At 43.0% G+C, this 12,332-nt stretch overlaps 2 long non-coding RNA genes across 2 annotated transcripts; one reads left to right on the forward strand and one right to left on the reverse strand.

Annotated features, from left to right (window-relative positions):
- The first annotated feature begins 1,642 nt into the window (after positions 1-1,642).
- Positions 1,643-4,516, forward strand: LOC306828330. The gene is made up of 3 exons (XR_013779726.1): positions 1,643-1,972; positions 2,594-2,686; positions 2,921-4,516. It is a non-coding gene; the product is annotated as an uncharacterized lncRNA (long non-coding RNA).
- A 7,245-nt stretch (positions 4,517-11,761) lies between these two features.
- On the reverse strand, positions 11,762-12,107 carry LOC306828139. Its single transcript, XR_013779706.1, has 3 exons — positions 12,040-12,107; positions 11,896-11,954; positions 11,762-11,815 (listed from the first exon to the last, which is right to left on the reverse strand). It is a non-coding gene; the product is annotated as an uncharacterized lncRNA (long non-coding RNA).
- Between the last annotated feature and the right edge of the window lie 225 nt (positions 12,108-12,332).

The raw sequence follows: 12,332 nt of genomic DNA on the forward strand, positions 1-12,332 counted from the left end.
ATGTGAATGTGTCTGCTCTAACAGTCAGAAACAGACTCCATGAGGGTGGTATGAAGGCCAACGTCCACAGGTGGGGGTTGTGCTTACAGCCCAACACCATGCAAGATGTTTGGCATTTGCCAGAGAACACCAAGATTGTAAAATTCGCCACTGGTGCCCTGTGGTCTTAACAGGTTCAGGTTCACAGTGAGCACATGTGATAGAAATGAGAATGTGGAGAACGTTCTGCTGCCTGCAAGATCCTCCAGAATGACCAGTTTGGCGGTCAGTGCTGAAGCCATGAAAGTAAAGAAAGATAGAAAGGCAGGGATAGAGAGTGACATTGATTTCATTGTCCACACAGCAGGAGTTTAAACGTTTAAGTTTAAAAGAAAATCTGCAGGAGACTTTGAGGATGGTGAATGTAAAGGATTACTTTCTACTCTTTGTGAAGTCAGCTGGGCCTTGAACCAGAAGCTCAGGTCCCCGATCAAGAGATCACCTCACAAAACAGATTGTAATTATTGATGATGTTTACACAAATCTCTCTTTCCTTCTGTTTTATGTTTTCTTGTTTCTTTCTCAAACTCGTCTTTTGTTCCATTTGTAACTTTTAAATTGGCTCTTTAAACTTAAATGTAGCCCGAGATGATGCACTCTTTAAACTGATGGAGCTTAAAAAGTTAGATGTTTGAAGGATTCAGGGCAGTCACACAGTGTCTCTGATACTAAGATTCTGTGGATCTGGTGTGATCCTGAGCCATAAATCCCGCTTTAGTGGAGATGTCTGGGTTTGACACTTTCTGCCTCCTTCATGTGAGGTAGAGGAGGTCATTAGGCAGTTTACTGAAAGTCAAAGTTGTAAATCAGAATGCTAAAAATGATTCTGATGAATGTTTATGTTCCACGTGATGCTGTGGACAGATAGTGTTTATTCTTGGGGGGGGGGGGGTTTGAAATGTACAGAGAGTCCAGGTTCAGATGGGAGTCCCCTAAAACCTCAAAGCGCCTCCTCATATAGACTCAAGACAGCTCACAGAAACATGCCAACTTGGAGACTTTCTGACTAAATCTGGCAACTTTCCATATCCTCTTGGTGACTTTTTTTTGTCAAAAGCTACTCGTGACAAATCTAGCGACTTTTTATTTAGAGAATTCATGACCTATTTCAATGTCAAAAAAACCTTGAAGATCAATAAGAGAGTTCATTTGTAATTCTAAACATATTTAGTTTTTTTACTCCCTTTTCGTCTCTCGTACAACATTATTTCTCTCCTAAACGGTCCATTACAATTACATGCTTATTTCCAATTATGCTAATTAGTGTAGTGGAAATTCTCCTTTGTGAGGTAGAGAGTTGCTTAGTCTCAGAAGAACTTCAGACTTAAGCATTTGAATCAGATCTCTTTAATGACACGCAGCGTGGAGAGAAGTCCATAGCAGTCTCTCCCGAACTTTCACATTTCAAATCCTTATATACAATACAGAGAGGAAGTTACCTAGAGTGACAACTGGTGGTAAAACAGTATCTTTTCATAACAATGATTCTTTGATGTTGGTGTATCCTGTCCTTCTGGAGCCAGTGACTCTTTGATGTAGCAGCTGGGATAATAAAATGTCATTGTTATCTGAATTTGTACACTCAAAAAAACCAACATGGGTGTCTGTTACAGCCATGTAAGTCTAACACGTAGCTTCTACTATATAAAATCATGCTTTGTGGTTGAACACTTTTAAATCATGTAGTTTTAGCATAACATGCAGCAACTTAAAATTTACTAGACTCATTTATGTTAACACAACATAATTCTAATGGGTTAAGATTGCAAATCACGTCTGCTTACAACTCCAGACCAGACGGGGGCAGTAATGTGCAAATCCCTAATTAGACATGCCCCTCATTGTTTTATATCAACCAAAGGCCAAGGTCAAAGGCGTGTCCCTGGCAAAGAGGAGCTGACATTTTGAAAGGAAACGGCACGTGAGGGAGAAGGTAAATTTAATCCTTTATCATCCATCGAACAGAAAACAATACGGGTGAAGAAATGTTATCAACAGTTAGTTATTGTCATCTTTTGCATTTTGGATGTTTTTTGTCATTACCGAGTGTTTTATTAGGGTGCAGCAAGCTAGCAAGCTAGCTAGCTAGCAAGCTAGCGTCGAGGAATTTGCGGAGTTTCTCTGTTAGCGCAGGTAGCATTAGCATTAGCTACTCGAGCTGGACCACAGTACTCGTGGTGCAGCCAGGTTTCTTTGAGAGCGTAAATACGACAGTTTCTTTCGCTGCGAAGCTCTTCACAGTCTGATGTTGTTCGCTTGGTAAACGAGGAGCGAACGTTTGCTACCATTAGTGTAAGCACCGTTAGCAGGTTAGACATTGTCCACTGACGTTAGTGTTGTAGTTACTGTTTCCTGGGACCACATGCGTTTATTTGACATTTCTATGATTAAATGTCTTGCTTGGACATAAAACTGATGCACCCGTGGCTATTGTAAGTTCACATATTATAAAAAAATGTAAATCAAGAGTTGCATTATGTTTGTGAAATCTTCTCCACCTGTTAATTAAAATGGTTTTTCCTTATCGTTGTTCTTGTCTGGCTTACATACTCAGACCGACGCCATTGATGTCAGGAGAGAGTGCATCATCAAAGCCCTGTGTGTGTACCTGAATGAAGAGCCTGAGAACCTTGTGAAGGAATACGTGGTATGTAACTTAGTTTTTATTTTCCTGTTCTTATTCTTACATCTATAAACAAACCAGTTATGTACTTACATATAGACAAAGTAATTATAGAATTTTTGACATAAAATTGAATAAATTATAGCTGTTTTACTCGAAGTATATGTTATGTGATACATTTTTACATATGCGAGTAAAAAATAGGACTGGAATAACATATCTTAATATATATACTCTGTGCACGCCCTGTTTCTGAAGAACACAGATGGTGAAAGGAGTGAAGCCGCAATGATGGAGACGACGTTTGGAATCTTTGTGATTCGTAAAGAAGGTGCAGAGCCAGATGATGATCCTGAAAATGTAGGTATTGTTCTGGAAGGTGTGCAAGTCCTGGATGAGTTGGGAAATGTTCCACTTGCCATCGTGATGTTATTTGCTCTTGCATACGCTCTTAACCTCAGCTACCCTCCTGAGCTGAGATACACCTTCGAAGCTTTGCAGAAAATCATCATGGAGCTTGATGAAAACAGACTGTCAAAAAAAAATCAAGCACTGAAAACTCGACTTGCGCGTTAGACATGCTCAATAAAGTAAACTACAGGTGGGGGTTACTGTTATGGGAAGGCATTTGAAGCAGTACTCAGTTTGAGTATTTGCTTTTAAAAAAGCAAACAAGCTGTGTTGATACGTTTTAATACTTCCAACTGTTGCTATTTTGGGGTTAGAAAATATGATGTTTTGAAATGTTTCTTTAAAAAAAAGATAAGGTAAAAACAAGTGTTCTTTTCAAAACAAAACTACTTTGACACTTAAAATTTAAGGATGCATGATGATGATTTTTCAGTTTGTCAAACATTTTTCTTTGCATTCAGTTATCAGGACCATATTCTGTATCTAACTTTGTAACCAGCTTTGATTTGTTTTTGGTTTTTTTTTTTGGTAATCAGAAAACTCTAAATGCAGACGCTTAATGTTGTTTAAATTGTTAAATGGTTTACACTTAAAATCTGTATGTGTATAGCAGGGGTGCCTACCCTGGTCCTCGAGGGCCACTAAACTGCATGTTTTAGATGTGTCCCTCTTCCAACACACCTGATTCAAATGATCAGCTCATCATCAAGCTCTGCAGAAGCCTGATAACGATCCTGATCATTTGAATCAGGTGTGTTGGAAGAGGGAGACATCTAAAACATGCAGGATTGTGGCCCTTGAGGACCAGGGTTGGGCACCCCTGGTCTGCAACATACATCCCTATACACCAGGGGTGGCCAACCCTGGTCCTCAAGGGCCACAATCCTGCATGTTTTAGATGTCTCCCTCTTCCAACACACCTGATTCAAATGATCAGGATCGTTATCAGGCTTCTGCAGAGCTTGATGATGAGCTGATCATTTGAATCAGGTGTGTTGGAAGAGGGACACATCTAAAACATGGTGGATAGTGGCCCTCGAGGACCGGGGTAGGCACCCCCTGTTGCAGACTGATTTCTCAAAAGCCATTTGAAATTGTATGGCTTGTCAGAATCCAAGAATCTAGTCTTATAAATGTATTCATGTCAGTTAAACACATTTTTCTTCATTTTGTATGTTGATGAATATCAGATGTTAACTGGGGGCAGTCTCGACAGCGTGCTGCAATTTAATAACTCAGCAGTTTCAATTTCTACTTGCCAGTCTGTGCATTGTCATGTCTGTTAAAAAAACAAGACAAACTGTTGGACATTGACGTTTTTGGCTGTTTGCTTGTATTTTCACAGCAACATGTTTTCAAGCAGTAAAGTCAGTTTTGCCGTTTCTGATACAAATCCAGTTTGCTTTGTGTTTTTCTTTTCCAAGCTTAACACCAGCTGGGGGTATATAGGTTAACATATGTGTAAATTGATGATTATGTCTGAATAATTACTATATTAATTTTCATATGATTAAAAGTTAACCCCTTAGCGTAAAGGTTTTTAACTTAACTTTGTTTTGTTGGATCAGCACACTTAATTCATGTAACTGTACTATTTTTAAAAGTAGTTGTAACTACCTTATTAAATTAAGTAACTCATAATTATATCATTCAAGTTTAAATTACCCAAGAAAATTACGTCACTAGGTTACATTTACCCTTACAAATCTAGTGTCACTGAACCCTGGTAATTAAGTAATAGTAACGCAATTACATCATGTTGACCCAACATATTTACATTTAGGGCACTCAACACAATTGTTTCTCGCAAATTGAAAGCATTTTACTTGGGTGGAAAACCTTTCCATAATTTTATTATGTTCAGCCAACAAGTTATTTTTTTGAGTGTATGGTAGACCTCATGTGGAGGATGCCGCCTCCTGTGGCAAACTGGCACCTCTTTTCTCACAGACTATTTTGTCACATAAGGAAGACTATGTCATTTCTTACATTAGGCGTTGGCGTCAATTAGTGACTTCTAGGACAGCCAATAGCTGCTCTCCTTACAGAGGAGTTTGCAACACTGTGCTGGAGGGTACTGAACCAAAAGTTGCTCCTCCTGCTGGTGGGATATAAAAATGTGTGTGAATGGGATTTGATGATACTGACGGTCACTTGACATAGCAGCCGCTACTGTCAGTGTCTGAATGTGCAGATCTGCAGTGTAAAAGCACTTTGAGTAGTCAGAGGAAAAAAATTTACAAGTTCAAGTCCATTCAGTGTTACAGGCAGAAGGCAGAAAAAGAAAACAGTGAAAACTCAATGAGATCATGTCCTTACATGACCACAGGTCACAGGATCACATTTTCGATTTATCTTCATTTTCATGCTGTTGCATGAAAAGTTGTAACGGGTCTTGTCTTAAAAGAAGGGGTGCCAGTCAGAGTCAGTCTGACAAATAATATGTTAAACTTGAACCAATATATATATTAACCCGCACAACAAACATGCTTGAACAACAGGTTGGAAACAATTTTACAATAAATATATACAACAGACACTAGTTCATTTTTCAGTTTTTGTATTTTGAAATTCCATGAGGACAATCCATTCCATATTCCACCACCCGTTCAGTCATTCCTTTCCGATCCACTGAATAAAAGATCCAGTCCGGGTTTTACCATGGATTCCCACCCTACGAACAACCCGGAAAACAACAATGTGACTTTTTGAAACACACAGAATCATTTTTAACTAAATAAGAAGTCACTGTACCTCCCGTCAGTAGAGTCTGAGATGTCAGGGATGACACGGCTGTGATGAAGCTCGTTATTCTGCGGAGTTTTTAAAAGTACGAGTTTAAACAGAGAACGTTAATGGACGGAATGTTATGGATGCTAACTTTCTTTTAGCTTACCAAGAGGCAGCGATCAAAGGTTTTAACATCAGATACTTCCGCAAGCAGGTAAGAGTACTTTAGTTTTTTAACTGGTTTGAGGTGTGTCTCTTCGATAGTCCTCAACGCGAGTGTTTGGAGGGGTGGTTTTAAATCGTGCGTTATTGGATGATTGGTGCTAGGTGGGCGTGAACGGCTGGATTGGTGAATGAATGAACTAGTTGATGAATGAGTGATGTCAGTACAGCTGAATCGCTACACTCTTCCCCCCTTCGCCAAAGCCGCCAAAGGTGAGGCGTTATTGTTATCTTCTTGTCCTCCTGCAGGTCTATCCAACTCAGTCAGCAGGACAGTGGTTATCGAAGAACCCCATGAAATCCTCTTCATCCGAGTCCTCCAGAAAAATGTCTAAAACACGCTGGTATTCCCGCTTCTCCAGCTCTTGTGCAGTGGGATAGCAGGGCTTCAGCCGGGCAATGTGTACAACCCTCAGGTCCCGCCCAGAATCCTCCAGAACCACTTGGTAGTTCACTGGTCCTACCTGTTCAACCACTCGATAGGGCCCTTGCCATTTAGGGGCTAGCTTGGCAGTAAAGGATTTTTCGGCTTTGGAGAGGGGATGGGCTCGGACCCAAACTCTGTCTTGTGTCTCGAACTCCATGTCTCGTCGGGTTTTGTCATAGTGTTTTTTCTGTCTACGCCGTGCTGAATCTATGTTTTTATTGACAAAGGAACTTAGGTCTTCCAGCTGGGCCACCTTGTCATACGCAGGGGTGTTTGGCACAGACTCTCTTGGTTGCAGCATGACATCCAGGGGTCCTCTTAGTGGGCGACGGAGATTCAGCTCTGCAGGAGAAACTCCAGTGGTCTCCTGAACGGCGGAATTGATAGCGAAGCGGAACTCGGATAGATATTTGTCCCAGTGTTTGTGCTGATTCCCAACATAGGAAGCGATCATGGATTTTAAGGTCCGATTCACTCTCTCGGTCAAATTGGTCTGGGGATGATAAGCTGAGGTCATTTTGTGTCCCACATTCCAGGTTCTGCACACTGATTGGAAGACTGAGGAGGCAAACTGGGATCCCCGGTCAGAGAGGAGGAAGTCTGGGAGGCCCCATCGAGTGAAGATGTCTTTCACAAGAATTTGTGATATGGTTTCTGCCGTGGCTTTTCGCAAGGGGAATAATTCTACCCATTTGGAGTAATAATCCACAAAAACCAAGAGATACATGTTTTGCTTTGAGCTCTTGGGGAATGGGCCCATCAAATCCATACCCAGCATCTCCCAGGGGCGTTGTACCAGGGTCTGCTGCAGTTTTCCAGCTAGTCTGCGGTTTTCTGGTTTGTAGGTTTGACAGATTTGGCAGTTCTGCACATGACGCCGTACATCTAGGCTTAGCTGAGGCCAGTAGACCAGGTGCTGAAGTCTCCGGTAAGTTTTATGCCTCCCAAGATGACCAGAGAGGGGGTCCTGGTGAAAATACTCCAGAAGTTGTTCTCTGAATCCAGGAGGTATGTAGAGCTGATAGACTGTTTTGTAGGGGAGGGTGACTACCCGGTAGATGAGATCTTCCATTATGCACAGGGAAGTATTTGAGTTTATGATTACCTTTTCATTCTCGACAACCTTTTTATAAAGGACCTGGCACTCAGGATCCTCCTGCTGCGCCTTCCATAAGGCCTCAATGGATAGAGGGAGTTCGTTTGTTAGGTCTGAGGAATCCGACATGACGGTAGCACATACAGGTAGAGAGGGATGATTTCCTGTTGTGGCTCGTGAAAGAGCATCAGGCACGGTGTTATATTTCCCTTTCCTGTATTCCACGGTGAAGGTAAATTCCTGAAGCCGGAGAGCCCACCGGAGAAGCCGAGTACTGGGTTTGGTGGTTTTAAAAACCCACAAGAGAGAGGCATGATCTGTAACCACCGTGAAGAGACGCCCCTCCAGGTAAGTCCTCCACTTTTCCAGAGCCCACACCACAGCCAAGCATTCCAGTTCTGTAGCGGCGTAGTTCTTCTCCGCTGGAATTAGGTTACGGCTGGCAAACGCAATTACTTCCTCTGATCCCAGATCAGACTTCTGGACCAACACTGCTCCGAGCCCTACTTCGCTGGCATCTGTATAAACCACAAAGGGAGCATTGAAGTTTGGGTGTCCCAGTACAGGTGGATGGACCAGATGTTCTTTAAGGGTGTCAAATGCAACCTGACAAGCAGGTGACCAACGAAACCTGGCTCCTTTCTTCTTCAGGGCATTGAGTGGCTCTGCGATCCTTGAGAAGTCAGGGATGAACCGATGGTACCACCCCGCCATTCCAAGGAACCTCTGCACCGCCTTTAGGTTGGTTGGAGCTGGAAAATTTTTCACAGCTTCCGTTTTGTCCGGATCAACATGGACCCCAGCAGCAGATACGATGTGACCCAGGAATTTCAGTGAGGTCCTGAACAGTTTGCTTTTTTTCATGTTTACAGAGAGGCCAGCTCTGCCAAGCTTGTCCAGGACAGCTTGGACATCAAAAAAATGCTGCTCCCAGGATGTGGAGAAGATGATGATGTCGTCCAGATAAACAAAGCAGACAACGCCTCTCAGTTCGCCGAGGGCTCTCTCCATGAGCCTTTGAAAGGTTGCTGGTGCATTTTTTAGTCCAAAGGGCATGACTTTAAACTGATACAGACCCAGAGGGCAAATGAAAGCCGTCATTTCCCGCACCTCAGGGTCCATTTCCACCTGCCAATACCCACTATTCAAATCCAAGGAAGAGAAAACCACAGCACCTGCTAGGCTATCAAGGATTTCCTGGATGGTGGGAATGGGATAGGCGTCTGTGATGGTGTTTGTGTTGACTTTCCGGTAGTCCACGCAAAATCTTGGTTTTCCAATCTTCCTGGGAATCAGTACTACGGGAGAAGCCCAAGCTGAGCAAGAAGGTTCGATGACATTATCCCTTAGCATGTCCTCCACGAGTTCCTTCATTACTTTTAGCTTTGGAGGGGAAACCCGATAAGGTTTCTGTTGAATGGGAAGTGGATGAGTGAGGTAAATTTTATGTTTCAATAGTTCAGTGCGTCCTACTTTGGTTGTGCAGACATCTGTGTTGTTGTGTAACAAAGTTTCTAACCGGTTTTTTCCATGTCCATCCAGATGAGACTCCTGGATAGCTTGCTGTAGCAGTAATGAGTCTTCCCCGGAGGTCAAAGGAGGGAATACTGTATAGGCCAAGGGAGGTTCCACTGAAAACAAAGCAACATAGTTGCCAGACTCCCCCTCCCTCAGTGGAGAGGCCTCTGCACAGAAAAAAAATCTTTTCTTGTCATCATCCCGGAACCAGTAGGTCCCCCCTGCCACATCAATCTGCATACCAGAGAAAAACACAAAATCCAAACCAAGCAGAGCAGGAAATGCCAAAGCATTTGAATCTAACACCACCACAGCAACCAACCAAGTCCTCCCCTGCAAAGTCACCTCTAATTCCACCCATCCCAGAGGCTTCCTGGGCTCTCCATCAGCCAGATAGAGCGGTTCCCCTGTCCATGGATGAAGTCCATCACCCGGAGCCTTGATGCTCTCCCATACCTGCTCACTGAGCAGTGTATAGGTCGACCCGGTGTCCACCACGGCTTTTCCACTCCAATCCCGAACAGTCACCATCACCTTTAATAAACGTGGCAAGGCCATGTCACAGCTTCCTCCAGGTCCGCTGAAATCCCCCAGTCCCTTCACAAAGACATGAGAGGGAACACATGGCACTGGCTGTACTGCCTGTTGTGTCAAGGTACTAACTGAAGGACGGTCTAGCTCGTCTGGAAAACAGGAAGATTGCGTGTGTGGCTGTTGACTACGAGGGGGTGGGCCGAACTGCCGAGAGTTTGTGGATGGCTGTTGTTGAGGGAGGGGCGGTCGAGGCCGAAAAGAAGGCTGTTGAGGATGGAATTGTCGAGGGTGGTTGGATGGCTGTTGTGAGTGGGACAAATATGAAGACTGTGGTTGGGCGGTTGACTGATGCTGTTGAGAGTGTGACTGAGAAGGAGGCTTTCCCTTCTTTGAATTGTTGTAATTGGGACATGATAATGGAGCATGACTACCCTTACACCTCCAGCAGTAAGGATGCGTGTCCTCCAGAATCACAGGGGGGGAGAAACCTGTATGTTGGGGCCAGGGTTTATCCCACTTAGAACTTTAGTGGAAATCTGGTGGTATCGCCGGGGTGCCTCCGTCCGTGCTTCCTTCTCTCTGTCCTTTTCCAACTGTTGTCCAAGTCTCACCAGAGCATCCACTGTATTCACTCTACCCCGCAGCTGGCTAGCCATCCGAGGGTGGATGTTCCTGAGGATGAGCTTCATAACTGCATCTTCTGTAATTTCTGGCTTCCAGCGGCGACACAAGGAAAGGTACATATAAACAAAGTCCCTGATACCTTCATCTTCTCTTTGAACTCGGGTACGCACTCTCTCTGCCAATTCATCCTCATAATCCTCTGATAGGAAAGCAGAGAGGAAACTGGATTCAAAATCTGTCCAGGATCGTGTATTAGCCCGAGTCACATCCCACCAGTCTCTTGCTGTACCATACAGCACATTCCTGAGTGTTACCATTAACTCCTCAGCCGTAAGTGGATTTATGGCCATAAAATCTTTGCATCTCTCCAAATATAACAAAGGATCGGGGTTGTCCTCCATCCTCCCAAATGTAGGAAACTGGAGTTTGATAGGACATTTAGCCATGAATCTGCCACACACGTCTGTTGCTATAGGAGAGTCGTTTGGTGAAGATAATTCACAATCAGTGATTTGAACCTGCATGGTTCACTGCAAGCGTTCTCGTGGAGCCAAAGCAGCATTTTGATAGGGGTTTATAGCTGGGCATGTGTCTTGAGCAATACTTGGACCAGTCTGTACTGAAGCATCAGCCAGTGCGGACACATGGAGTGATTGACTTGTCATTGTAGCCATATGAGTAGCTATATTCACCAGGCGTTGGGAGCACTGGAGAAATTCATTTTGTATCTGATCCATATTCTGGTTCATGGGACGCAAAATCTGGTTTACCTCCTTCAGCATCTATGTATGGTGATGTTTAAGCCTCCATTTGATAGCATCCGTGAATTGAGTCTGAAGATATTCTGTATGCTGCTGCAAGGAACTCTTCATTTCCAGCTGCCCTTGCTCCTGCATCCCACTGAATGCTTGTTTGAGTTCAGATAGGATGTCCAAGATTTTTGTATTATGAGCTTGTTGTTCCATCTTGAACTGCATAAACATGCCATCTCTTTGTTCTTGATTTCTTTGACACTCATCCACTTTTTTTTCCATGTTGTTGTCCACCAGTGGCTGTATCAGTGGAAAATCTCCTGTAAAGTCCATGTCCAGGAGTGACATATTTGTTTGTGCATTTCCGGGATACAAGTCCTCTTGTTGTCCCAAATCCTTATTTTCCATTTGGTATGTCTTCCACGATTGATTTTTAATTTTTATTTTAATTGTTAGTTTTTTTTTTTTTGTTTTTTTTTTTTTTAAATTGATTTTATTTATTTTTTAAACACCAGGGTGTGGTCGTTTTTTAGTCTGGGGTGCCAGTTATGTAACGGGTCTTGTCTTAAAAGAAGGGGTGCCAGTCAGAGTCAGTCTGACAAATAATATGTTAAACTTGAACCAATATATATATTAACCCGCACAACAAACATGCTTGAACAACAGGTTGGAAACAATTTTACAATAAATATATACAACAGACACTAGTTCATTTTTCAGTTTTTGTATTTTGAAATTCCATGAGGACAATCCATTCCATATTCCACCACCCGTTCAGTCATTCCTTTCCGATCCACTGAATAAAAGATCCAGTCCGGGTTTTACCACGGATTCCCACCCTACGAACAACCCGGAAAACAACAATGTGACTTTTTGAAACACACAGAATCATTTTTAACTAAATAAGAAGTCACTGTACCTCCCGTCAGTAGAGTCTGAGATGTCAGGGATGACACGGCTGTGATGAAGCTCGTTATTCTGCGGAGTTTTTAAAAGTACGAGTTTAAACAGAGAACGTTAACGGACGGAATGTTATGGATGCTAACTTTCTTTTAGCTCTTACCAAGAGGCAGCGATCAAAGGTTTTAACATCAGATACTTCCGCAAGCAGGTAAGAGTACTTTAGTTTTTTAACTGGTTTGAGGTGTGTCTTTTCGATAGTCCTGAACGCGAGTGTTTGGAGGGGTGGTTTTAAATCGTGCGTTATTGGATGATTGGTGCTAGGTGGGCGTGAACGGCTGGATTGGTGAATGAATGAACTAGTTGATGAATGAGTGATGTCAGTACAGCTGAATCGCTACAAAGTGCATCAACAAAACAAAATAACTTCACTTAATAATACTGTATATCAGAGGC

Source organism: Symphodus melops (assembly GCF_947650265.1).
Source record: "Symphodus melops genome assembly, chromosome: 8".
In the NCBI taxonomy this organism is placed as follows: domain Eukaryota; kingdom Metazoa; phylum Chordata; class Actinopteri; order Labriformes; family Labridae; genus Symphodus; species Symphodus melops.